Here is a 26,212-nt window from a genome sequence, read left to right as displayed (position 1 = left end):
TCTTTTCTTTATTGTGGCCAGCCCCATCATTGTGGAAAGACTCACAAATAGGCTCATCTTCATTACCAGAAGAGATTGCCCATGAATGCAATGTAGTTTAAGGCACTGGGAATTTGGTACTTTTTGACATCTGGCTACAGCCACTCCACTTGAAAATGCAGACAGAACACTTGAAAATCTAGCCACTTATGTCAATGGCTTGTGGCTTTTAGAAAGTAGTTTTACATCTAAACTCCAGGTCCTTCCATTTCTAAACAGTGAACCTGTGAGCTAAACAGCCATTAAACCGAGCATGGACTCATTCATCTGCCACTTGGTTGTATTAACTGTGGACCACATCGTGTCCCTCTCACCCAAAGTTAGTGATTCGTGAGCCTTCATGTTGCAAAGATATCTTTGCTTCCACCATGACAGACACTGAAGCTGAAAAATGACGAACCCCAAATAGGAAAAATAAATAAATAAATCTCAATTGTACAACTTTTTCTTTTGTCTTAGAAATCCTAGCAGTACCAAGGGACAGAAGACCTCTTAGAAGGAGACCTCCAAGTCTGAAACCAAGATGCAACATACCAGGCCCAGCTTTCCAGGAGCAGCTGTCAGACTGAGTGTTTGTGAGAACAGTGTAGAAACCTCTGCAGGCAGAAGGTCAAGCAGGTGACCCAGATGTGGCTGGCAGGAGCTGAGGGTCACTAAGAGCCTCACCAGTTCCAGATCTGCACAGGAAGCACACAACGCTCTTCTAATTTCTAAACGACTTGTGCAACCTCTATGCGTAACACCCTGTGGCATGACCACGGAGAAAGACTTCCTGCTTGGTTGCAAGGATGATTTGGACACTGAAGCTCCTTCTGTAGTCTCTACTTTTTTTTTTTTTCCCCAACTTTAATTTTTACCATAGTAAAGTCAAGCCACAAAGCCCATACAGTAGAGGCAGACAAGCAGCTTTGTCAAACATAATACAATTCTAAATGCATTCAGAGAAGGTAAGCTGTAGTTCTAAAAGCATAATGAATAGCAACTAGAGGCATAAACCGGACAGATAAAAGAAGGAAAAAAGTACAAGAAAGCTAAAAAGCTAATTAAGTGTTGTCAGCATGCAAAAAGAAAGTAATCATTGGAACAGAAAGCTGTATGTTGCTCTTCAAAGCCAGGGTGAGGTGGAGATACCATTGCACTGGCTGGTGTGCACAATGGCTGATATCTCCTCTGTGGAGCTACATGGAAACTTCAGCACCTGGATGCACTTGCCAGTGATAGCATTGCCTCCCGACTGCCTGCTGGGATGCATAGCCTTCTCTCCTTATCTGCCAGTGCCCAGGAGAAACCCAAGTGACAGGGAATACCAGTGCTTTTCAGCAAGACCCCTGTCTGGTTGCTTGGGGAGCCAGGACTGGCATGCTCAGTGCTGAGCACAGGTGTGGGTACGGCCCCGGAGAGCACCCACCTGCCACATCAGGGCATCACTGACCCTTTCCCAGCCAGATTTGGTCTGGGTCAGGTTGATCCAAGCTGCCTCTAATTTCTAACGCTATAGATGCTCTCAATACACCTGCCAGCTCTTGCTAGCAGACAGCTGCCACCAGAGTTTGAGCAGAGTACAATAACCATCAGAGCAACTGAGCTTTGGATGCATTGGTACATACATAGAATAAAATAGTTCCTAATTCAGATAAGCAGGATCTTAAAACTTTGAGCATGCTTAATGTCACTGGATGTGTCAGGCTCTTCCTCAGGCTGTGAGGCCCTGCCACCATGCTACCAAGCTGTGAGGTTGGAGGGCAGAAAGCAAAATGGCTTTCCAGTCAGCAGTGTCTTGACGAGGAGGAGGCCACAGGACCCATGAATGCTGATGGTAATATTTTCCCATGCCTCCTTAGTCTTCTCTTCAGTGTTCTCTAAAATATGTTGAGACTGTTGAATTTTAGATGTAGATGTTTTGACTGCCAAGTCAGTTTACATTATGAATAATAGCTCATCGACATTTCACCAGAAAAAAAAAAAAAATCATAATTAAAATAGATTCCAAAAAATGATTTACATATTTTGCAATACCACAAGAATGTGGTGGTTTATTATGTCAGGTTTGTCAGGATAGGATTATTCCTGTACATGTCAGATCCCAGGTTCCTGCACTCTGCTCATGGCAAGCATACTACAAGAAATTTGTCCACTGCTTAAAACTGAGCTAATTATGCAGAAAAGCTCATTTTACAGTTCTTGAGTATGCACTTTTGTTTTAGCCCTAGCTAGGCCTTCTTCCCCTTCAGGAACAATTTCAAAAGTAGTAAAAGCTTTAGCAGCCCTGAAAACAGAAATGAAAAATCATGTGGTGGCCAGTCTCAGTTCCCTGTGTGCTCTGAGGACTTGATCGAAAACCCACCCAAGCAAGGCATCAGCCCTGCGCAGGGGGAAGGTGCGGCTGGTTGAGGTGGAGCCAGGGCACCTAATCTTTGCTCCCAGCACTTCAGGTAATTAGTGCAGTATTGGGACTCTTTGGAAAACTGGCCTGTGAGATTAGTGGCTTATCCTGAGGCTATCTGTGAAACAGTTTTTTTTCTGTGTGAGTGTGGTATTGTTTTTGTCTTTTCCTTTTTAATGCTTTTACAGGAGGGAAAGCCTGAGACCCTAAACCTCTAATTCACAGAGATGCTTTTGAAATGACCACTTCACTGTGTTCACCCCAAAAGAAGCAAAGAGCAGGAGCTGCCCAGCTAACAGAATTGGAACAGGTGATTGACTTGTTCATAAAATTGAAGTTATTTGAATTCTTAATACAAACATAGTTTAAATTAAGCCCTCCATTCATTTCTTTCTACAATTGTAGAAAGAAATTACAATTGTAGAAATACAATTGTAGAAAGAAAGGAATAAGCGAGTAGTTTTTATTATAAGAAATAAGCAATATAGAAGTAGCAGAATAATTAAAACAGGGTCTGGTGGTTCTATGTTGCTTTCCATTAAATTAATGAGGAAAATTCAGGTGAATTCACTGGAAATTAAGTCTTTATGAGTTTTTGTTGTTGTTATGTTTGATCATTTTTTAAACAAAAACTACCACACATAATGCTCACATAATCAAATACACACACGTAACATACATGTACATGGAACTTGTCAGTTTTTTTTTTCTTGGTTTTGTTTTATTTTGTTTCCTCCCAACTGCAAACACTTTCATCAGAAAATACCATTGTATTAGCACAGAAACTGACATCCAGTCTGACAATAATGTGAGCAATTTGTCAAGCCCAGAGGTTCCTTGTCCAATGAGAGGGATTGGGAGGGATTACACCCACCTGAGACAGTCAGCAGCACAGGGTCAAAATGCTGGAGACACAGAATGCCTCCAGAGCTTGCTTTCCCTGGCTGAAACCCGAGTGAGAGCAGTATACATAACCACACCCCGACTGAGGTAAGATTTCAAATCCTAAGGCTGGAGAATCATTTCTTCTTTCTTCATATGCAAATTTTTACTCACAAGAGAACATGTCCAGAAGGAGAAATTGAGAAAGCCACATGCACTAGTTTCAGATAGAGCACTTTGAGATGTGGAAGATTTTGGTTCAACCCCCCTGTGTGAACCAAAGAGAGTACAGGGATTTGAACCTTGGTTATCTGTGCCTTACAGCAGTGTCATGATTTACTTCAATATGCAATGTACTCCCCAAATCAGCTCACATTCAGCTTCAGGAATTCATCTCCCTGTGGATCCTCTATGGATTTGGTTTCCGTGAGGTTCATTTCTCCATCTGGATCCCAGGCTGCTGGTGGCTCTCAGGCTGTCGGTCTGTAAGTCTTCTTCCAGAACCAGTACCAGTATCTTTCCTATTTTTACAGCCTGCCCAAAGCAGGGAGAAAAATACAAAATTTGTGGAATTCAGATCACACCAGAAAAAGAAAGGCAAGGCAGGTATGTTTAGATATCTGTTTCAGTCTTATTCTGAGGCTTGGACTGGAATAAGTGGTGGAGCCCTATTATTTTACCAACCATCTGAAGGATGGTTGAAGGAAGGATTTCTGCACCTCCACGTACAGAGTAGTCTGTACTGAAATACTTTTGATACTGCATTACCAATAGCAATTGTACAATGTCAGGACTTAGAAGCCAAGATTTCCAGAGATGTTTCTTAAGGCTCGATCAGTTATTGACACACAAAGTAAGGCCAGAACAGTGAGTTCTTCAATCTTCTGGGTGAATCAGATTATACTTAAAAGACATTTTTCAAGTTGCATGAGTCTTTTTTTTTTTTTTGAGAGAGAGAGAATATCTTTAAAGTTTTGCTTGGTACAAATAAAACATTTTAGTTGACCTCAAAAGAAACGCTAAATTTTATTTTCAGTACTTAAGCCCTTTTATTGTTAACTCTTGTTCCAAACATTGGTTTGAGAAGCAACAAAAATGATAAAATACTTTTTCTTGTTCTTGATATCTGTCTTCTAGCTGAAGAAATCACAAGTTTTGTTAAATTTCGGGAATAATTTCTGTCTTGCCATAAACCATAATTTTGATGAACAATACATCTTACACCAAAATATCTGAATGGTACTTGGTTTACAGAAAAAAAAAAAAAAAAAAGATGAGTGCTTTTTGTCTGCAAAGCTGCTACTTATTGATTTAATCAAAAAGGCCACCTGAAAAATGAGAAGTCTGGACACTATTCATGACAAAAGCCTTGCAAGCTGGGTATGGTGTTATGATAGTTACACAGTTCTCTTGTTACTAAATGCAGAATAATGGAGCATCAGATAAAAATGTTCCATGGGGGACAAAGAGAGATTGTTGAATAACAGATTTATGATTCAGAAAACATTCCATGGTATCAACCAAAAACATCAACAAAAAAGAAAGGAAAATATAAAGATAAGGAACATCAACCAAATATAGCACTGGGAGCATTTTTTGTTGAGTGCTGACTGGAAAAAACACACCAGTAGGATCACTTGGAAAGTTTACATGAGTTTGGCTTTGTGGTGCTGGGGCACACAGGTGATTAGTGCCCAGCAGGAGCTTTGGTGGCATTCAAACATGGCTGGTGACAGATGTTGGCACATGAGTGGCTCTGGGAGAGAGCGGATGGCCTTGGTGGGGTGGAATGTGGAGCCCCCAGCCAGGACGCTCAGAGCAGCAACCTCCATGCCAGGCAGAAGGGTCACTGCCACCCCGGCGGTGCAGGACCTTAAAGAAAGGGGCAAAGCCTAGGTTTGCCAGGTGCAGAGCTGGGGATCCCTCTCATCCAGACATTACAGGGACAGTAGAAAGGGCACAGCCCAGTGTGGCAGCCAGGCATGGGTTTGCTCATCCTTAATGGCCAACATGCTCCTGTGCTCGGCCTGCAGGCCAGGCGCTGAGCGTGGGATTCCCCTTGGTGCTAACCTGAGGTCCAAGCCTCCCTCTGCAAAGACCATCCTTCTCCATCAAATCCACAGGGGGCCTCAGGTGATCATGCTCCTAATTGTAGCACTTCAGTTTGGTTGGGATGGCTCTGGAAAAAACATTAAATTAATAAGGTCTATTGGTCTGATAACTCTACATCTGTAATAGGTCTCGTGTTTCTGTTCATGCTTGTAGGTTTCACCTACAAGCTCCTTATAGCAGCATATGTCTTTCATTATATGATTGTATGGTATCTGGGACTGCAGAGAAGCTAGGCAAAAAACGAGAATGAGAAATATAGAGAAACGCAGTTAATTTATTTAACTTAAATATAACTTCATCATGCTTAATGATACCAGGGAGGTATGACCTCCAAATAAATAGCCTACTATTCAATTTTTATTCATACCTAGTGTACTGTGGTAGTTCCTCTTTGAAGCAAAAGCATATAGTTGCCATATGAAAATCCCAATGACCTGAAAAGAGGAATTTGCCAATTGCTGTGTGTCTGTGCTGTACAGTCTCCCCCAAGGTCTCACAGGAAACTTTCTTTTCAGCTGGGACAACATTTCACGTTTTTCTGTGTGAATATTTGAAAAAAGAAAGGTGTGTTCTCACTCTCAGGCTGTGAAGCTGGCACACATTTTCTCTGAAAAAAACATCAGGTCTATCTGAATACAAGCTACTTTAAAATTACCTTGCTAGTTTGTTAAGCTTCATAGGAAAATGAACAATGGATTTGTTACTAAAAGTGCTGTAAATTATATTTTATTTTGCTTATCACCTAGAGAGCAATTAAAAAGACATTTAAATGGGAAATAAATTATGTGGAAAACAAATTAAATTTTCATGCAACAAGAAGGTTCAATAATGTAATCGTACTTAAAGTTCATGGTAGAGAGCTCTGCTTTGTTTCTTTATGGGACTTCTGAGGTAAATTTTCCCCAAAACTCTAATGAAGTGTATATATATATACTTTCCCATTTAAAAAATCCATTTAATGGTCTGTCAGATATGGCTACACTTGTGCCTGGATGCTCTGCTTATATAAATGTCTTTCTGGTGCTGTTGCTAAAAAAACTGAACACAGCTGCAGTCAAGATCAACTTTGAAGGTAGCTATGTAAATTAAGCCAGAGACTGTGCCTTCTCTTTTGGGTAGGAGTTATATTTCTCTTATTTCTCTTTATCTTCTTTTTTTTTTTCTTTTCTTTCTTTTTTTTTTTTTTTTTTTTTTCAGTTCTCTGATCAGCTACACAAAAACAGTGGTGGTTATTCACAGCAGGACCAGCAGGACCCTCCTACACACAACAGGCTGAGGCAGGTAATACCACGTTCTGCACAAAATGTAGATAGTATTATCACTAATAAGCATGTTTGTCTCACTTAGCTGTTTAACTAACAGAAAAAAAGTATGGCTTGAGAAAAAAAAGTACACACAGAGATTGAGATTACAGTCTCCTTCACCCGGAGGTTAGCTTGGAACTGGGCTCTAAAGAAATCCTTCCACACCAGATAATTTTTTGCAGTGAATCAGAAACTTGTGGTCCATCTACCCAAGACATGCCTTCAGGGGAGATGGAGTGGATAGAAAATTTCCACTTGGGCCAGTCAAGTCCACTCCTTTTCCTCATCTGTTGATCTGTTGCAGTGGCTCTGACATCTGTGAAGAGCTGTGAAAGGCTCTCATCAGGAGAGTGTGAAGCTGTGCCACAGACAGTAGCTCTTAGGTGAAATGTATCTGTAGACAGAGAGCTGGGGAGAAGTGTTGGTGAGTGGATGAAAGCAGGAGAGTTGAGATGGTGAACTGGAGGGGCTTAGATAGCCCCTGGTAGGAGACCAGATGGACTCCATGGGCTGCACCAAAACATGGAGCCTCCTGGAAGAACTCCGGTTTGCTCCTGAGCAAGCAGTGAGAGCAAAGGATGCTACTAGCTCCCTTGGTAACCCTGCAGAGGATGGAGAGAGTACTCACCCTGCACACTGGATGGAGAGTACAAAACACCACAAGCAAAGGGACATAAATCAGAAAAGGCTGAGGATCCCAAAGTTGTAGTCCTCCCAGAAAAAAAAAAAAATGAACATGCTGTGGGAGACACTGGCCAAGTCCAGCACTTGGGAAACACTGCAGAAAGTGAATTTTGCTGATAAGGGTTTGTGAACACTTAACAACACCCACAGAACGTGTATATTGTGGGGGAAAGGACAGTGATGCCACCACTGCTCAGACCAATGGATTACATTGCAACAGCAGATGCCTGGGTTATCAGTGCAAAAACAATTGAAATATTTCCTCCTTTTAAATTGAATGTTGGTCCATGATAATGTCACCCCTGTGACAGTGACACTGAAGGAAAAGCCACAGTCAGTAGGACGTAAACAAGTGAAACTCAGGACACACACAGTGTTGCTCTTTATCCTCACTGGGGCATTATGTGAACTCAGCATTACTGAAGCAGCAACAGTAAGCAGGGGAGAAGGAAGCAGCAGCTGTTGTACTTGGAATACATCTGTCTCCTGATCTTTTTAGGAGTTTGCATTCATCTGGTAGATCTGGGGCCAAAAGAGAAGAGGAAGCATTTGAAGTGCCTGAGCACAAAGGCTGTAGATGTACCCTTCACACAGGGGCTGAGAGAGAAGCTGGGCATCTTACTGCCTCTATGTCATGGCAGAGGAGCCAGGACTGGCCACCCGAGGAAGAAAAACAGGTCCTCTCACTGCATAGACCCTGCAGGATAAAGAAAGTTAAAAAGCAAATGTTTTTCAGCAATGAAAATAGAAGCCTTTTCTGCAGAGAAGACTGGTGCTAAATATATCCTAGTGCTTGATGCATCAGCAGGGCTCTGGCAGGGGCCCTTAGATAAACATTGCAGATCATTGTGGCCATTCAGCCCTTCTCTGGGAACCCTTTGGGGTTCTTTCATAAAGAAAAGTTTTTCAAAGGAAAATGTGAGTTTGGAGGGAGCTATGCTCTATAGTGGAGCATGGCCCCAGGTCCCCAGCATCTTTAGAAACAACAGTGGCAGCTTGTGCACCACAGCTCTAGCAAAGCCTAGGCATTGATCAACAATGTCAGAGAGGGCAACTTTGGCCTCAGTCCCTCACATATAAAATGTCTTATCTTTCCCTATGAACAGCCACTGTTAAATGAACCTGCCCATAAATCATTTCTTGCCTCCGGTGAATACAGCAGTGATTTTCAGTTTGAGAGTATGAATTTCTAATCAAAAAGAAGGCTACTGGGGAAATGCTGTGCTTCCAGCACATTCTCTGCAGGTTTTGATGAAAGCACTAGGGAGTAAAATGCAGTGTTGGATATGTGACTTAAACCAACCAACCAAACAAAAACCTATCAAAGTCACAGACAAACAGAGCAAAAAGAGATCCTGCAAAAAAAATAATTTAGATGGCTAGCACAGGGTGCCTGACACAGTGTGTTCCCAAGCTTTTTCCTCTACTTAAGGGAATGCTTTTGGTTGTCTGCTAACAAATACCTAATTGGTATATTACCGAAAATATGCGATAAAAGTATATAGGGTTTAGGGATGGAAATATTTAAGAGGACTAGGGGTATTTTTATTAGCTTCATATGAATACTCATGTCAGAGAAGTTCATCTGGCAAAAATGTAACACAATCAAGCAAAGAAACTGTTGCTTATAGAACTGGATATATTTTTTTCATTTATTTATTTATTCATTTATTTTTAGGAAAATGTAGGCATAAGTAGATTAAACTCATTTGGAATAAAGGGAAGTAATCCCCAATATAGAATTATTGACTCTTACTAGTCAGAATAAATGTGAAATAGTAATTCCTGGCTTCGCAGTTTGGTTGGCAGGGATTTAGCAAGTGACATACTACTACTATGGATATATCAACACTCATCCTATCTTTCCTCTGTGACTGTGAAGTGAAGAAGATATCAAAATAATAATATGTCTCACAAAAATAGCATGGAGTCTGTCTCTGATCTATGTTTAACACTGTTACTGAACAAAGCTTTGCTAGTAAAGCATGGATTATCACCTACTGATATTTGTTTCCTACATACACTCATGGCACTTTTTCTAAATGGCAGTTTTGCATGTCTCTGCAAGCAAAAATGTGGCAGTATTAGCTGTGTAGCTAATACAGCTCATATACCATTATCAATGGTGTTCTCACATGATGAGTTTTGAAAATGCAGGGTGCCAAGGTATCCGCAGCTGCAGAGGTGAATTGGTTTTGGTCCAAATGCTCCAAAAAGTCTGTCTAAGCTCTGGGAATCTGAAACAGGGGAATGTAGTTTACAGCTGGAAGTAAAGCTAAAGAGATGTAGTGATGCCCCAGTGATGTAGGTGAGGACAAGAGTGGCTCTCATCTGGTGGGTTCCAAAGTGGAGTGCCTTCATTGTGTGGCTTTGCCAAGTCTTGGGGAGAGTCATATGCCAGCATCTTATGGCTGGAGGGGAGACTTGCCCTGCACAGAGGTCCCTGGAAGTGCAAAGGAAGTGAAAGAAAAGACACTGTATGTGAGTAGAAGAGGGAAGGAGAGAGCTCTAAACATTGGAAGGCCCCCAAAATAGAGTTGAATTATTAATCTCATCTCTGTATCTACTTTTATGTTGTTTGTAGGCCTCTGGCGAGTTGAACATATGAAACAATATTTGTTTCCTTCATAGCCATTGGGCTTGAGTTGTTTGATTTTCCATTACACCAACATCATGCTGAATGCATTTTATTCAGATTGGACACAGAGGATTCAAATATCCAAGGAGTAAAAATAGGCAGGCTTGTAAAATGCACTTTGAGACAATTTCTTCTTTTGTCTGCTTTCCAAAGGAAATAAGACTTGTGCAACCACATTGTCTGCATGTATCTCTTTGCCTGTCTGTCCTCCCGTTTAAGTAAGATCTGAACTCAGGCTCCAAAAAAGTTTGAAAGGGGCAGAGGCAACAACAAAGTATGTTTCATGAAAATCTGTGTCTAGGAGAAGAAGACTACATCAGCAGAGAAAGGCTTTAATCACAGTGTAACAGAGGGAAGGGCTTCAGTCTGAGCTTGCAGAGTCAAAAGTTACCACACCAGAGTGAATCTACAGGAGAGGAAGCTGTGAAAACCCCAGTCAAAGCCAATGGTTTAATCAGATCTTGAACCTCACTAGACATAAATCAGCCAGAGGACAGAAGTCTGTAGGAAAGAAAATTTCCTTAGTTCCAATACTCATGAAACTACCTGAATAACACAAGGCTAGTATATATTGGGTCACCCAGGCATTGGCTCTGGCTTGTTTTATATTTGGTTCAAGATTTTGCCCAAGCTATGAGAGAGCAAATAGGTTAGGCATTAGCCTAACACATGACGAGTAGTGTTAGTTTAGGTTATGTAAGAATAAGAGTGAGATCTTGATTACAGTAGCTGTTTGTGCCTTTTTTTCTACTGTGTTTAGAGCAAGAGGAACCAAGTCCCAGGGACCTAGGCTGACCTCACAAAACTGAAAGTGGATTTGGACCACAGTTCTAGTTTCCAGCACTGGAGGAACTCAGCAAGGTTCTCTGCTGGATTTTATAGCAAAGAGACTAAAAATGATGTTTCCATACTGTTAAAATGAGAGACAAAAGAGACATAAAAAAAAAAAAAAAAAAAAAAAAAAAAAGACATAAAAATGGTGTTTCCACCGGAGGAGCTAGGGGAAAACAGAAGACTCACTCCACCACTCTCATGTTTCCTTCAAGCAACGGTCCATTTTTTGTACATAATGCATGCAGGATGGAGGAGAACATGGGACAGGGCTGAAGTTTAGCACATACATGGTTTAAAAGAAAGAAGCTGTGAATGAAATGCAGTACTCTGAGTCATTCAGACCATTGGTGTCAAGGGATACCAGCAGGTATGTTTGCCCTGGATTCCTCTACACTTTAATCCAGTCAAAAGTTTAAATTCATTGCTAGAGGGGAAGCTAGACATTGCTACGCTCAGTTCCCATTTCTGCTTTTATCCCTGTCATCAAGCCAGGGGAGAACATTGCGGATAACTTCAGTGTACAGCTGTGCAGTTCCACAGATGAAATTATACATGATGCTTTTCTTTAAGTAAGGCTTGCCTGTCAGATGTTTAAAGGTACTTGGGCCTGGTCATGACTGAATGAGCTGGTGGTGATTCAGGTAACAGTGTTGTATTTTGCATCTCTTTTTCTAAGGCTCATTTTCACTTTTTTTATGAGTTTTCATATGTTGTATTTTGTCCATTCGTTGTATCATGCTACAAGTCACACACTGCTGTGCAGTCCTGGGCTGTAGGTTAAGCATTTCCTTCTTCTTCTTCGTCCCACTCCCAAATATTTTGTTAGCAGTCACTACAAAGTTAAGCTTTTTGACAATACCCAGTGACACTATGTTAATGAGAAAAATGTAGTTTGGGCTTGAATGTTATACCACCCACAGGCATGATACCACCCACAGGCGTGTTCCTATAACCTTGTCTTCTTCCCTTTATTTTATCCTCCCTCATTCAGTACTCATCAAGACTGTGAGCTCACTGTGAGAGAGGGTTCCTGGTAGTTTTTGTTCCCTGCAGTCCTGTTCCTTTGTTTGTCCCCACTGGGGATCTACAGGAGAGGAAGCTGTGAAAGGAAAGGAGAGGAAGAGCTACAGGAAAGCAATTTGTTCCTGCACATCTGATACACCTGGAAAGCAAGGTACACAAGGCATCAATGGGACCAAACTCATGGTTATCTGGGTCTCAGCCTAAAATTCAGTCAGAACCTGCCAGATGTGTTCATCTCTACCTTCCAACTGGGAAGCACACCTGGCGTTTACTGTTTCAACACAGCCAAAAAGCTGTCAAAGACATACTTTAAGACACCGTGCAATAAATGTAATGTTGAATTGAAACACTTAACTGTTGCCCTGTTCTCACAATTCAAATAGCTAATGATATGATAGGTAACATGTCCTCGCTCACAGCTTTAAATGCTTCTCTATGGGAAATATTCAGACAAAGCAGTGGAAATTCTGAAAAAAAAAAAAAAAAAGAAAAGCTAAGAAGCATAGTGAAAGGCATGTGTAGAAAGCTTTACAGCACAAAATATGTACAGCTGGTTAAACATTGACCAAGAACTCTGGTAATTGTGACTACTTGAGAGTGTAAACAGGCAAGGCAAAGAGAGAACTTATTTAGCCTGGCAGCCAACAGTGATTTGGGGTTGCAGTGCCACTAAAAAAAAGGGCTGCCAGAGCCCCAGCAGCATCTACACGCTCAGTCACGCAGAAATCACCTCTCTGGGTCAACTGCTCAGAGGGAAGATCTCCTGTGGTGCAGCTACAACTGCTGTGCCAGCACAGGGGAGATGCAGGACCATGACTGTGAAGTCTCCGGATCATGTTTTTGCCTGTTGCCAATCATGTGAGATGGGGAAAGTGCAGGCCATTGTTCCCTTGTCTTTAGACATTGCTTTACTTGCTTGCCTCATTTCCATAATGCTCCCTGGCCTCCCAATAGCCCAAATTAGTTTGATGAATACGGTTTTGTGTGGTTTAAGATTCATTATTCCCCACATCCCACCCCCTCAGTTTTGCACGAGGTAATCTTGGTCTCTGTGCAGAAAGGTCCTGCTAGAGCCTTAATTAAAAACAACGGGTGTGAAATAAAAAGAGTTTTCTTTGCACCTCTGTGTGCCAGCCACAGATTGCTGTCTGCTTTTCTGCTTCATCTGGAAATGAGCAAGAGGAAAGAAGATATCACCACCTGCAGATCTGAAGCAACAGTATGACTTGCTGTATAAGGGAGAATAGGGGAGGAGGCTCTTTCACATCCAGAAAATTTGGACCTACAAAAAATAAGAATTCAGAGTAAAAAGACTGAGAGTGAATGGATTCTTCTGTCTCCACTCTCCTCATCATCAGGCATGTCTATATTTCTCTGCTTTATCATTGCAGCCAAAACAGTTGACACAAAAGTATAATCATGCTTCTCTTTGGCAGATCCTTGGTGTTTGTGCTGGGTGGTGACCTAGGTGTTTTTCAAAGGTTTCACTTTGTTTCTTGGTATTCCAAGGAAGAGTCAGAAGCCTCACAGAAAAGCAACAAAATAATTTATAACCTTTTCTGGGAATTTTTTCTTCATATTGAACTTGAGGTGCTGCATAACCATATGAGGTAACCTTGATCTTTGGACGTCACACCAAATCTTTGGATGTCACACCAAAGCTTCAGAATCATAAAAACTGTTACAGTTAGAGAATATCACCGAATATTTGGTGGCATTCACCGTCTTCTTGCCAGCAGAGGCCAATTTATGCTAACAGTCCTAGTGGTGTTGTGCAATGTTGTGAAACCCTAAAGATGGGAATTCCTCTTCACTTGGATCCTCTTAATAATCTGTGCTTTTAGGAAATATTTTCCTGTCATTAAACTTCTGGATGTTTTTCTCTTTCTTACCATCTTATCCCCAAACTGCTATCAGGCCAATAATTCCTTTATCTCTTTTCAAGACTGACACTACTAACGTCATTCACCCTTACTGGTGTGGTGATCCAGAAGACACCTTCTCCACCTCAGTGATGCCTGGTGGTGGGTAAAACCTTTGTTTTATTGTATATCAGACTTAAGACCTCACAGTCTCCCATACAAATATTTTCAGGTGTTCCTTTCATAGTCAACGAGAATGATATATTTAGTTCCTTCTAATAAGTCACTTGCTATAGCTCATTAATCACTGTTATTACCCTCACAATGAGCTTGGTGAATGTAGCAATATGGTATTTGAATATTTCTGGAAATAAGACACTTCATTAAATGAAGCGGTCTAAAACCATTTTTATTTTGCTATTCATTAATGACTCCACAAGCAGGTTTTACTTCAAAATACATGTAGTCTTCACAGAATTCATCAGCATTATAAATATTTACATAAATAAATATTTATATGCAGAATAACAGTCTGAATAGGAGGTTATATTTGCTCAACAGATTTGTTTGACCATTATGCACTTTTGTGGCTATTCTATCTATTCAAGGAATATATTAAAGATTCTCTAAGGTTATTTATTAGTCTTGCTGCTTAAAGGATGTAATGTCTATGTAAGGATTAGTTTTCTAAGTAAATAAGGTAAAAGTTTTATATCCAAATAATAATTGCAATAATTCAAAGTGATGTATAAAACACTTGAAAATCATAATTCAAAAATGTAAACAAGGTCACAAGTTCTTTAGATATAAATGTCATATTTCAAATTACATTAACTTCCTTTTCACCTTTTCTGTGTAAAATTGAGTTTAGTCCCAGTCACTTTTCATCTGGACAGATACAGATGAAATTCTGTCCCTCCCCTACTCCATCATGTTTTGTTTCAGTAGGTGACAGCAAATATGCAGTGTCAAATTCATACTGCATCTCCATGTTGAAATTTGTCCCCACTGTTACCGTAAGTATTTTGACACTTCTGCCTCCACATACCCATCTTTACATTTACAGCATGACCTTGACACTGTTTGTGTAAAGCATCCTTGGGCATACCATGGATATCACCCACAGTTTCACTTCTCCTTGTCTCCCATTTGTTACTTTCAATCCCGATGGATCAGAGGTGGGTTTATGAAGCAATGTGAGTGGATTCTTGTAGGCCCTGTCCTTTTTCTGATGCTGAAATGCTAGCACATTGCATTTTAGTGCATAGTCAAAGTGCTGGAGTCAGGGAATAAGAGAGAGCAAGGTAGGGGTAAAGAGGGCCTCTTCTAATGCATGGTTGCGGTCATCTACAACAACCCCTTCAGGCTTTCAACACTAAACCTCACACCACACACAATGTGAGACCCCAGTGGTGCCTCGTTGTGCCTTTTGGGGAACATTTCAGTGACCTGTGTCCAAACAGCTCTACGTTGCTCCTGGCTGTATCAAAGAACTTAGATGCTCATCACAGTCTCATATAGGTAAACCTGACCTGTCATGTTGAATTTCTTCCCCTCGCTCAGATTGCGTCTGCAACTGCTTTTGATGGATTGTATGATAACAGTGACTGGTTGATTGAAGCATGATAACTTCAGTGAAGAAGGCATTTGTTTGACCTCAAGATGGTAGTGCATCTTTGTACTCTTTGTACTTTTTTCTTCCATTCACAAGTGTTCCTCTAGTCACCCTGCCATTGCTATCTAGGAAATGGTCTGTGGCATAAACCTCTGCTCCTATGTGCGCATTGATATTGGTACATTACCTCTGCTACTCAGATAAAGTGATTACAGAAAGAAACAGAAGAGAAATTAAATTATGGTTAGTAAAGCTCAGCAAATGACACAAAAGCTGCATGCTTACCTTAGGCTCGAAGATCTGAAATTACTTTTTCAGCAGTGGCAGCATCTTCTTTTGGAAGTTTTGTGCACAGTTTTCAAAGTTCTGCTGTCCTGCACAACTATAATAAATAGAAGTACCTCTGCATCAAAGATTACATGGTACTTTAAATGACTACTGATAGCAGAAAATGAACACTGGTCTACAACAAAGAGATGCTCTCCTCAGTCCATGGTAGTGTGGGTGCAGCTAAAGTAAATGTTTTACTTTAGTCTGACTTCAGCAGGAAGAGTTTCTTTGTAAAGACAAAATGCTACGAAAGCCAAACACATGTTGGGGGACAAAATCACTACATGCCATTTCCTCCTTCTGTATCACTGGGACCAGGCATCTGCAATAGTGAAGGGGGAAAAATTGCAAGGGAGCATTTCTGTGTAGGAAAGTGCACATGTAGGTAAAAAGGACATATGGGTGGTGGCTCCCCTGTGTACCCAATAAAAATCCTCCCTCTCTACATGCTCACACAGACAAGAGATGACACTGTGCTACACACCTTGCAGAAGCAGCCTGTATAGCCCTGGTAATATGGACTACTCCCAGTTTACGATGCACAGGAAGGAGAGTGGCCATATAGATATTCCCCAGCCGGGTTCAGTAGGATGTGCCAGTGGTAGATAGCAAAGCAAAGTTAAAATACCTTTAGCAGTAGACTCTACAGTGGAAACAATGCCCTTCCTTTGTTGAGGAGAGGTAACATTTCTGAAATTAGGGATGGAAGACTCACTTTACTTGTCCAAAATATTTTTTCTGATAGCAAGTACGCTGAGTGACCTCTTAAAAAGTCTTGTGCAAATCATTTAAATTCACTCCTAACTTGCACTGGCATTTCTTTAAGGAAGTCTCTATTTACCAGATGTTATTCCACAGTTACTATAGATATCTTACATGCTCCTTACAGGGAGGAAATTTTCTCTTAGATACCACGGCGGTAATCATTAGCAAATGTTCACTGGCAAAAGGTAATTAGCAGGTAATTATTAGGAAATAGAAGCAATCAGGCCCTGCAAAAATTCCTCCACTGGGATCACAGACTGGAGAGAAGAGACACAGAAAAATACCTCATCAGAAGCTTAAAAATTAAGAGTTAATTAATGTAGAAAAATGGTTCAGCACAGCAAACTGAGGCTGCAAACATCTGAGGAATGCTGCAGTCCCTGCTACAACTTCCATCCCTTGTAAGGCTGGCTGCATTCAGGAAAAGCTATGACCAGCAGGTTTGCACTGTGTGCCTGAAGAACAGCAGTCAGATGATGGCAAAGAAAGCCAGCAGAAGCACACATGAGTAATTGTGGCTGTTTCCACACAATTGTAACTGTAATGCACTGAGGGACACCAGAGCTGGCATGTACTACTCAATGACACTGGAGGGAGGGGAGAAGCATGCAATCACAAAATTGATGGTGCTTTTTAAAAGACCATGGCAACATTAACTCTTCAAGGCTGGAGGGCTGGACATTTAATGTGAGGGTATTTTGCTAAGTATGTATTCATTCATCCTCGGGGCAGCACAAACAAGGAACTCCTGTTTCCGAAACAGCCCCCTGTCACACGCAGAGCAGCTGATGGAACAAAGAGCCACATTTATACATGCTCAGAGTGACACCAATGAATACACATTACTGATAGAGACTGGTGCTGCGGAAGAGGTATTGCTCCCAGACCACAGAAATAATCCTCGCACCGTGCTCTGTGGTGCATCCAGCCTCAAGGTTAATATTTTTTGGTTCAGAAGAGTATGCTGCTCAAGGATGTGAACTGAAAGGAAATATATTGCATGTGAAGTTGACTGATTGCTTCATGCTTTACTCAACATTAGAAGGCTGGTTGGTTTTTTCAGCTACCAAAGTGCAAAATCTCTTACTTTTCCACCCACTATTCTACTTTCACCTGCGTCAGACATCATTTCTGATGCCCAATTACGCCATCCCCCCTTGAGATACAAGCAAGTCTCAGGGCTGGTTTTCTCTTCATGAACCAGGGAAGGTAACTCTGCATTGGGACAGCTGGGACATAGCTGTCAGTTCCTTTTCATTATCAGCAGCACCCAGCTGGATGTCTGGAATTCACAGACACTGGGGGAGAATCATGTTTGCTTGAATTTTAAAAACAGGTTGCTTGCTGGGAATGAATACCCTGCAACAGTTGCTCAACTTTGCCGCTCTGAAAGCAAAACTAATCCCAAAGGCTGCTAAAACCAAAAGAGAAATCAAACTGTGCCTTGCTCATCAGTTCAGAATCTGATTAGTTCTGGAGAGTTTTGCTTTTGCTGCAAAATAATCTGCACATGAGATATTTATAAAAGACAAATATCCATAACAAAATCAAAGCTAAGGAGAAAACACAAATTGTCATTGCTTGAAGACCAGTGCCCATTGCTGCTAATTCTTTGTGAAGTAAATAATTGTGCAGCTTTAGCAGCTTTGGGATTTGCATGAACTTTGAATGAGAATCTATTGCTGGGCACTGTAAATGATGTTCTGTTTGCCATATGTCAAACAAGCAACCTTTGCTTAATCCAGAACAAAAAATCTGTTAATTCACAGTCCAAAGACTAGGATTTGTACACTGGCAATGCTGCTTGGAACAAGACAATTTGCTGAATTTCTCCTTTGAGGGTGGTGAGGGTGGGGGAAATGGGCTTGCAGCTGGTGTCTATGACAAGTATTTCCCTTCTTAATCCACATTAGCAAATGGCTTGGAGGAGTCTTTTACTTACTGGCCTCTCAAGTATACTTCCCATTGCTAAACTAAGCTTGTCATCTGTGACAGATGAAGGCGGATCCCTTTTGGGATGTTAGACTCTCCTCAGCCCTGGGCTTCAGTTGCTTCATTTTGACTTCAATTTTAAATAAGCCTGGTTTCCATATTGCCCACATAGAAATTGTTCATCAGGAGTTCTGATGGAGACCTCCTCAAACATCTTTCTTCCCTCTTTATTTTGCCTTGAGGCTTTGCTATTAAAAAATCCTAGTCATTTTATTTTGCTTAGACCACCAGAAACAGCTGGGTGAGCTAGGTCATTTGACATCTATTTAAAAGTTTGAGTTATTTTCCACCTAGCTAAATTTTGACCATCCCCTGCTTGATAAATCTAGGCTACACTTTATAGGTAACATGTACTTCATAACATCTGAGAAACCTCTCTGCCTGTTCTCTACTGAGTCTGTAATGAGTTTTAATAATATGCTGAACTAGCCATCAATCAAAAGTACAACGAAACCACAAGCTTAAATAGCTAGCTCTAAATTCTTGAAAAACAAACCAGCGTCTTTTGTGAAAGGTCCCTTACATGTAAGCCAAACTAACCAAAAAAAACCCACAAAACTACTTTTATGTGTAAAAGTAAGTAAAGGTCTCATGATAAAATATCTAAAGAACATGAAAAGGGGGGCAGAGTGAATGGTTATGGTCTGCAATTCCTCTCACATCTCAGAGCTTGCATGCAGCCTGTAGGCTCCTTTAGGCTAGCGTGTTAAATATGATTCATACCAAAGGTGTGCAACTGCCTTCAGTATAACTGTTCTAAATCACAGCATAAAATTTCCCGCTGCTCTTATGTTCTTCACACTTGCCCTAGGTCTGCTGGGACAGAGATATGACTGGTCCCCTTGATTCTGCCCAGTACTAGTGAATCAGCATTCAGATCAAAAATAGGCAGCACTTACAGATTTTGCTGGTGGTTTCAAAGCACTAACCAGTGGAAACATGGTCTTAGTGAGCTGACACGCATGATCAGAAGTACACTGGTATTGCTACTGATCAGGATCTTTCGGGTAGGAGAGAAGAAAATCCCAAAGCTTAAAGAGTGTTAGTCCCAAGCTGCAGTGCACACTCCACCACTTTGATGTTTTTTTGTTTTGTTTTGGTTAGTTGGTTGGTTTGTTGTTGTTGTTGTTTTCTACATTTTTTTCTGATGTGTTTTTATTACACAGTCAAAACATCTCCCTTCAGCTGCAATAAATAAGACTATTAAGAAATCTCACTCCACCTTCCCCCCTAAGGCCTTCCAGGATTTGTGAAGCAAAATAGTTCTGTTCCCACCCCAAACTGTCTAAATTCCAGGTATGTATTTAGAGGTGTGCCTGGCCTGCAGAAAAAGTTTTTTTTTTTTTTTTTTTTTTTTTTTTAAAAACAGGATCTTGATTTTGTTCTCTTTTCAGTGAGGTTTGGCCTCATGGTATGTACACATGCATCTGTTCATGGCTACAATTTCAGAGCAGATTATTTTAGAATAATCTTGTGGTTTGTAAGTCCCATGCATGTTTGTTGCATCTCCACAAAATATGGCTATAGTGTAAGGAAGTCCAGTGGCTAGAAAGTCAAGTGGCAGCAATAGCAGGACTGTAAGCTTTCAGCAAATTTATTGATGAGCACAGCAGAAAACCCATTTTACTGGATCATACCTAAAAAATAAAGGTACTTTTTGAGAATAGAAAGGCTAGCTACTTTGCTTTAGGGGTTGGCTAGCCAGGTAGGAAAAAAAAATATTACAGCTCTCATTTGACTCTTGAATGTGATTTTGTGATGGCTGATATCAGAAATACACACTGGTGATCAAGTGTGATTTGGATAAAGACTGAGCATAAAATGACATTTCTGTTGATAAGGCAGAGTTCCCGGAAAGACATTTATCTCATTCCTTCATTTTTATATTCATGCCATGCCAATCATCAGAACAGAAATTCTCTGCACAGTATTGGAGTAGCAAAGACTTGTATATACCAGACTAGGCATAAAGTTTTCTGGGACAAAGTTAATCCTCCAGACAATTTCACAAACTTTTGAATTATAACATAGTCGAGGTTGAAAGGAACATCCTGAGGTCCTCCAGTCTTCCTGCAGTTCATCTGGTCGAAATCAACAGAATGTATTTCTATCAGGTCAGTTCTTTGCATTGTGGACCAGCTGGATTTTTTTTTTATATGGTACTCAACAACACAGAAGAGCTCCCTGTATGACTGAACTACAGTCTTACTGTTCATTTTAGGTGTTCTGAATGATTTTTTTCCTTTTGTTTTAAATATGCATAGGTTACAAGCGAGGAGGAGAATTTGGCAAGATGGTCAAGATAGGCGTCTTTATTATTGCATAAAAGATGGCCAGAAACTCATCTCCCACCACCCAGCCAAGTACCATGGTCCCCTTCAGAGCAGATTTCTCTTGCTCAAGTGGCCAAAAGCAGGGTTAGGCAGTGAGCTAGCAATGGGGTGGAGAAGGTGATAAGAGTCTAGTCTGGTGTGGCCTCCCTCTCATCTATTATCAGTCAGGGCTGATTCATAAAAGTTGCTGAATTCCTTCATTCTTGTTAACTACATGTGGGATATCAACAGGCAAAGTTGCTTTGAACTGCTTTGATAGTTCCTACAGTCCTTAGAATGTTTGGCCACTGGTCCAAACCCCAGCATAAACAGGATTTTGAGATGGTCCAATTCATAATCCCTGAATTGCTCCAATAGCTGCAGATGCTATGACCACGCTCTTTCCCCCCTCACTTGTCCTCATTGTTGGCTGCAGATGAGAGGACAGCAACTCCAAAATGTTCCCAGTGTGAAAATTAACATTTCTTGGCAATATCAGGCATTTTTAAAATTTGTGCCAGTGGGGAAAGAACTTCAAGAATAACCCTTATTCTGTTCTTAAAATGTGAATCAGTGGTAACTCCACAGTTAGGACATAAGCTCCAGTGATACAAAACCAGAAGAAAATTGCAGGCATCCTACAGTGGGTTTGCAAAATTTGAGCACGAAAATATGCAAGCCTATACTCAGAAGAGGTTCTAAATATATAAAAAATCATCAGAAGTTGATCTGAGTTCTATAAGTTTTAAGATATTTTTCAAACACCAAATATGAAAAAGACCTCTTGGGACTTGTTTGTATCTTTTTTCTTGAATTTCCTTAAATCCATTCCCACACTTCTACTAGCAAGTGGTCTGAAAAGTGTACTTAGCTCCAAGTCTGAAACTCTAAACTGACTTTTCAGATGACAAGCCAAGACCCAAATTCACGCACCACCATACCTAGGGGAGATCTTGGAAGAAGCTGAATCTGAGTTTTACTGCTAAAATTTATCACCTCATAAACTTCATTTCAGAAGTAATCCCTTTTCTGAAACATAAAATCTGTGCATTTTTCCTTCTCTGTATCAAATTACCTGCTTGTACAACAAATACCCTGAAAAAAAATGAGATTCATGGTGACTCTGAATTTAACTTGAGCCTCCAAGAATAGAGGTGTAGGAGGAACCTAACAAAGAACTGCATGCATCTCCTTCTATAGCACTGTTAAAACCAAGAGGAAGGATCACTAAATCCTCTATAACACCTGGCATATAAAATCCTACCTCCCTTGAGATCCACAGAGATTTTCATGAAGTTTGCCCGTAGATCCTGAGAAATGATTAAACCAAGCAGGCTGACTCAGTGTTCTCTAGTTACCTGACTGCTACTTCATTACTCTCCTCAGCAGTGGCTCAACAGAGAAACAAAGTTTTGTTCATCGAGGAGCTCACACACACAGATAGAATCCTTTTTGCATCCCAGCATTTTAAAGCCCATTTCAAGGCATTGCATTGAAATTCTGCATGTTTCTGCTATGATTTGTTTGTCCCAGTAAACGCCTAGCCATTCAGCAACAACACATCAGCTTGTGTTATGGATCTGTTTCTGCAGAGTTATGGCCCTGTGAGGGTGTGTGATCTCCTTGATGGTGCTGATGGTGCTTCAGGTGTTCAGCTCAACTGATTCTGAAGGATACAAACAGGGGAAGCTCTCCATATGGGAAAATATTAACTGAAGAAGCACTTTTACCTGACTGCTGAAGAACATGTCCCATGGTGGATACCTCCTTTTGAAACAAGGTGATTTTACTGCTATAGTTATTCTCATCTACTATAAGCAGTTATTCTGCTTTGGTCAGAACCAGGGAAGAGTGAATTAAAACCAGTGTTATTATAAAGACGTGTGTCTATTCAGTTTTATGGCTATCCTTCAAATTCAAACATGCAGTGCCGATGCAGTAAGGACAAGCCTGGTGTTTGCATGACAGCCAGCTGTGGGAAGGGCCACATCTCTGGTGCTCCTCAGTGTGCTGAAGCAAACCAGATGTCTGCCATGGGGGTGGCTCATGGTGAGGCGGAAGGGCAGCCCCCTACGTGATGACTCGCTCTCACTTCTGATCTGAAGTAAAGTGCAATTGTTTTGGGGCTGGAAAAACAGGAAATCACACAGGGCTTCATATCCTCCTGCTTTGCGCCTTAGCGTGGCAAAGGTGAGCCCTGGTGGCAAGGAGGCGATTCAGGCCTTTCTGTCCACCAGCTCAAGATGACTTTCAGCCAACTGGGAACAAGCAAAAAATCTGTCATCTGTATCACAAAAGCACATGATGTTGGTGAAAAATGAATGGTGAATATTCATGTCAGGATGCAGAAAATATGTCATGCCTTCAGTCGGTTGCCATTTAAGAAGAAAAAATAAGTGAGATTTCACTTTTATTACATGAACATACAGCCTGCTCTCCTATATATTTAGAAATAAAAGAACATCTTCATCTAGTAAGTAGTACCAAAGACAGACAACTCTTATGCTAAATTGTCTGCCTGAGTTGGCGCGTTATTTTGGTGCAACACAAAAGATATATTGGATGTGCAGTTGTTTTTTGTTTTGTTTTGTTTTGTTTTGCTGTTTTGTTTTTGTTTTTCCCCTGAAATTAACAGCTGCCTTTCGTTTTAATCATTGTGTATATAAAGAAAATAAAGTCATAAGACATCAAGCACGTCTAGCTCTTAAGGGCACTCGGCGTTGCCAAGGAGAAAGCCTGAAGTTTGCATAACAGCAAAAACCAGAGCAGCCCTAATTTTGCAAGCACGTAGTAATTTCAGTGTAGCTGAAAACTCCAGAAGGAAGACTCTTTTCATTTCCAACACAAATCACTTGTTTGTGTGACTTTTTGGCACACAAGCGCAGGGAGAAATAGTAAGGTACTTTTCAGCTAGCAGGCATCCTTTTCCTTCTCTGAGGCAGCAATAATCATTGTTGAAATACATCGTTAAAAACAGGAAGCTTTATCATTATGATTTTCTAGCAACCTCGCCCTTTCTTGTGAACCCAGCCCTGGCTACGAATCATCTGCTTTGATTCAAACACAACTATTACAGGACTGAAGTGCAGGTATTTCCTATTTTGCTTTAAAGCGCACGCGGTGTGCACTTAGAAACAGCCCCTCTCCGGCTGATTCATGCAGCCCTGAGCAGGAGCACTGCTTGTTAGAGCTTTACACAGGAGACCTGTGTGTTTAGATCATGCTTTTGTTTATATTTTAGTTCCGCAGAACAGAGGGAATGGGGAGAGAGCTTTTGCACTGGGAAAATATTTTCTGAGAGGGAAGCAGCAGGAAAATGCTGAGGATAAATTTGCAGGAACTGTAGCACAGGAACAATGATGGTTTTCAATGCATAAGCAACAAGTAAGCACTTCTCCTGGTGGTACTTAGCAAAAAGACCTCCACATAGGACCATAGCAGGCTCATTACTGCAGCAATAATTTCAGATGCATTCAAATGGCTCCTTGACAACACATGCAGGGTTGGGTATGTATGCACTCAGTGGTACCAGCTGCTCACTCCCCAGGAGCTGTGATGCCAGCCAAGACCACTGCCCACCCAGCACTGCAGCCTGTGCTCACTGGGGACAGCCACTGATCCCTTGCCAGACCCGCTCCACGTTTCTTCAGCAGAAACATCCCCCAGGCATGGGACCACCCTCTGGGAGAAAACCCCACCACTCCCCTCTCCACGGATAAGACGGTGCCCAGCTGCCGAGCCCCTGGGCAAGGGGGCTGTCATCGCTTTTGTCACAGGCTTTTGGTTTTTGCTGGCTGTGAAGTAGTGTCGGGGTGATGATGGCAGAGGAAGGGACACTGGCTCGGATGCAAAGCATTGCTAAGGCTGCTTTATCCCCCGGAAGGCTGCTGAACCCAGGGAATGGGCATTTAAATAGCTAACAAAAAAAAGCCAACAAGAAATACTTCAGAAGGGATAGTAAACCACGTCATTGTAGGCTTATAGTAATCTCCAGTTACAAACCCACCCTTGAGAACAGCCTATCTGAGGCTACATTGTGTAGAGTTTTTGGTGCTTTCCTCAACCACATTGAAGACATGTAAATGGAAACTGATCCAGTACAGTTTCCTTGAAACCTTTAGCTAGCTTTAAAGCTCTTATCCTGGATCTTTCCTCTCCATGTCTCTCACCCACAATGCAGAGGCAGCCCAGAGGAGCACCATGCAGGGGTGCAAGGGTCCAACTGCATCAACTCCATGCAGTCTGCATGCATCGTCTGAGCTACGCTGATGCTAATGCACCTAAAGAGAAAGAACTTAGATTTCACACCCCATCACCGGTGGCATCCTCTTTATGGCACATTGTATCTTTATGCCATGTCAACTTACACAGCACAAAAATTCTGTCTTAATTACTTAATAACTGGTCTTTAACTTGGTTAAAAACTGCTGTTAAAATCACAGCCCACTCTTGACACAGCTGATAGGACTTGGGCTGGGCAGGCACTCTCAGCCACTGCCTGTGGCTACCAGGCCCCTGCCCTTGGCTAGCAACTCAGGGAGGTGCCCCCAGCATTTCCAGCAAAGATACTGGGTGCCAACCAGCCTGGCACCTCTATGAGCACCTCCACCAAGCCCTGCACCATTTGGGCTCACTCAGGTCCCCTGCATGCCCAGGGGGGACATGCCCTGAAATGCTTGGGGAGCTGCTGAGGAAGTGACAAACCCTGGCTACAAATATAGGTTGTGTCCTGGCTGTGAACTTGGCAGTCTGCAACTGCAAAAGTCTTCTGTGGTCTAAGGCAGAGTTCTCAGGGCTTTTTATTCTCTGGGGTTTGTTTTTGTTTGGACACACTGGAGATGTCTGGTAATGGATGAGAAAAGTGAAGAGGAGGATTTCTTATTTACAAACACAACACTCTGCGTCCTGCAGTGGAGTGTTCTGCAAATTCCCTGCAAGCAGAGGTGCAGCAGCCCACCACAGAAAATGCACTGGGCCTTACACCCACCAAATCTGCATGAGGGTAACGAGCTGGCTGACAAGAACACTCTCTCAAGCTTTGTCTCTGCTTGCTATCAAGTTTTGTTTCTTGCTTGCTTCCCAGGGGAAGAAGGGAGTAACCACGCAGCACAGAGAAGAAAGCTTTGCAGAAGGAGGAGGAAGAAAAGGACTCTACAAGCTGGGAACAAGAATGCTGGGCTGGCGGTTTGAACTAGTTCCCTTGAGTTCCTTCCCAATCTCTTACCTCTCTGTATCTTCATTATTTGATTATTACAAGAGAAATCTAAAGAGTGCATTCACAGATTCCCAAATAAAGGTCTGAGACAACTGTGAAGAATCAGAAGAGCAGACAATGTTTTTTGCAACCTATCAATCAAGACTGACCAAGTCAAACGTTGCTTGATGCTGGTTTTTATATCTCTGCTTATTATATTTTTAATGGATGTGGTGCCCGGCA

The 26,212-nt window shown here is 41.5% G+C and overlaps 2 long non-coding RNA genes across 6 annotated transcripts; one reads left to right on the top strand and one right to left on the bottom strand.

The window, feature by feature from the left end:
• The first annotated feature begins 511 nt into the window (after positions 1-511).
• On the top strand, positions 512-26,212 carry LOC137857034 (uncharacterized). 3 transcript variants are annotated; one of them, XR_011096957.1, is made up of 5 exons: positions 512-2,471; positions 2,611-2,732; positions 6,614-6,697; positions 22,368-22,555; positions 25,859-26,212. It is a non-coding gene; the product is annotated as an uncharacterized lncRNA (long non-coding RNA). The 3 variants fall into 3 exon arrangements; XR_011096956.1 differs by lacking the exon at positions 22,368-22,555; XR_011096954.1 differs by lacking the exons at positions 512-2,471; positions 2,611-2,732; positions 22,368-22,555 and adding an exon at positions 3,288-3,412.
• On the bottom strand, positions 3,320-7,493 carry LOC137857040 (uncharacterized). Of its 3 annotated transcripts, XR_011096961.1 has the most exons (4): positions 7,349-7,493; positions 6,841-7,128; positions 5,375-5,483; positions 3,320-3,838 (listed from the first exon to the last, which is right to left on the bottom strand). It is a non-coding gene; the product is annotated as an uncharacterized lncRNA (long non-coding RNA). The 3 variants fall into 3 exon arrangements; XR_011096962.1 differs by lacking the exon at positions 7,349-7,493 and having other exon boundaries at positions 6,814-7,194; XR_011096959.1 differs by lacking the exon at positions 7,349-7,493 and having other exon boundaries at positions 6,841-7,194.

This window comes from Anas acuta, chromosome 1, assembly GCF_963932015.1.
Source record: "Anas acuta chromosome 1, bAnaAcu1.1, whole genome shotgun sequence".
NCBI lineage: Eukaryota > Metazoa > Chordata > Aves > Anseriformes > Anatidae > Anas > Anas acuta.
Note: the sequence above shows the minus strand (reverse complement) of the source record. Positions and strands in the feature narration are given on the sequence as shown.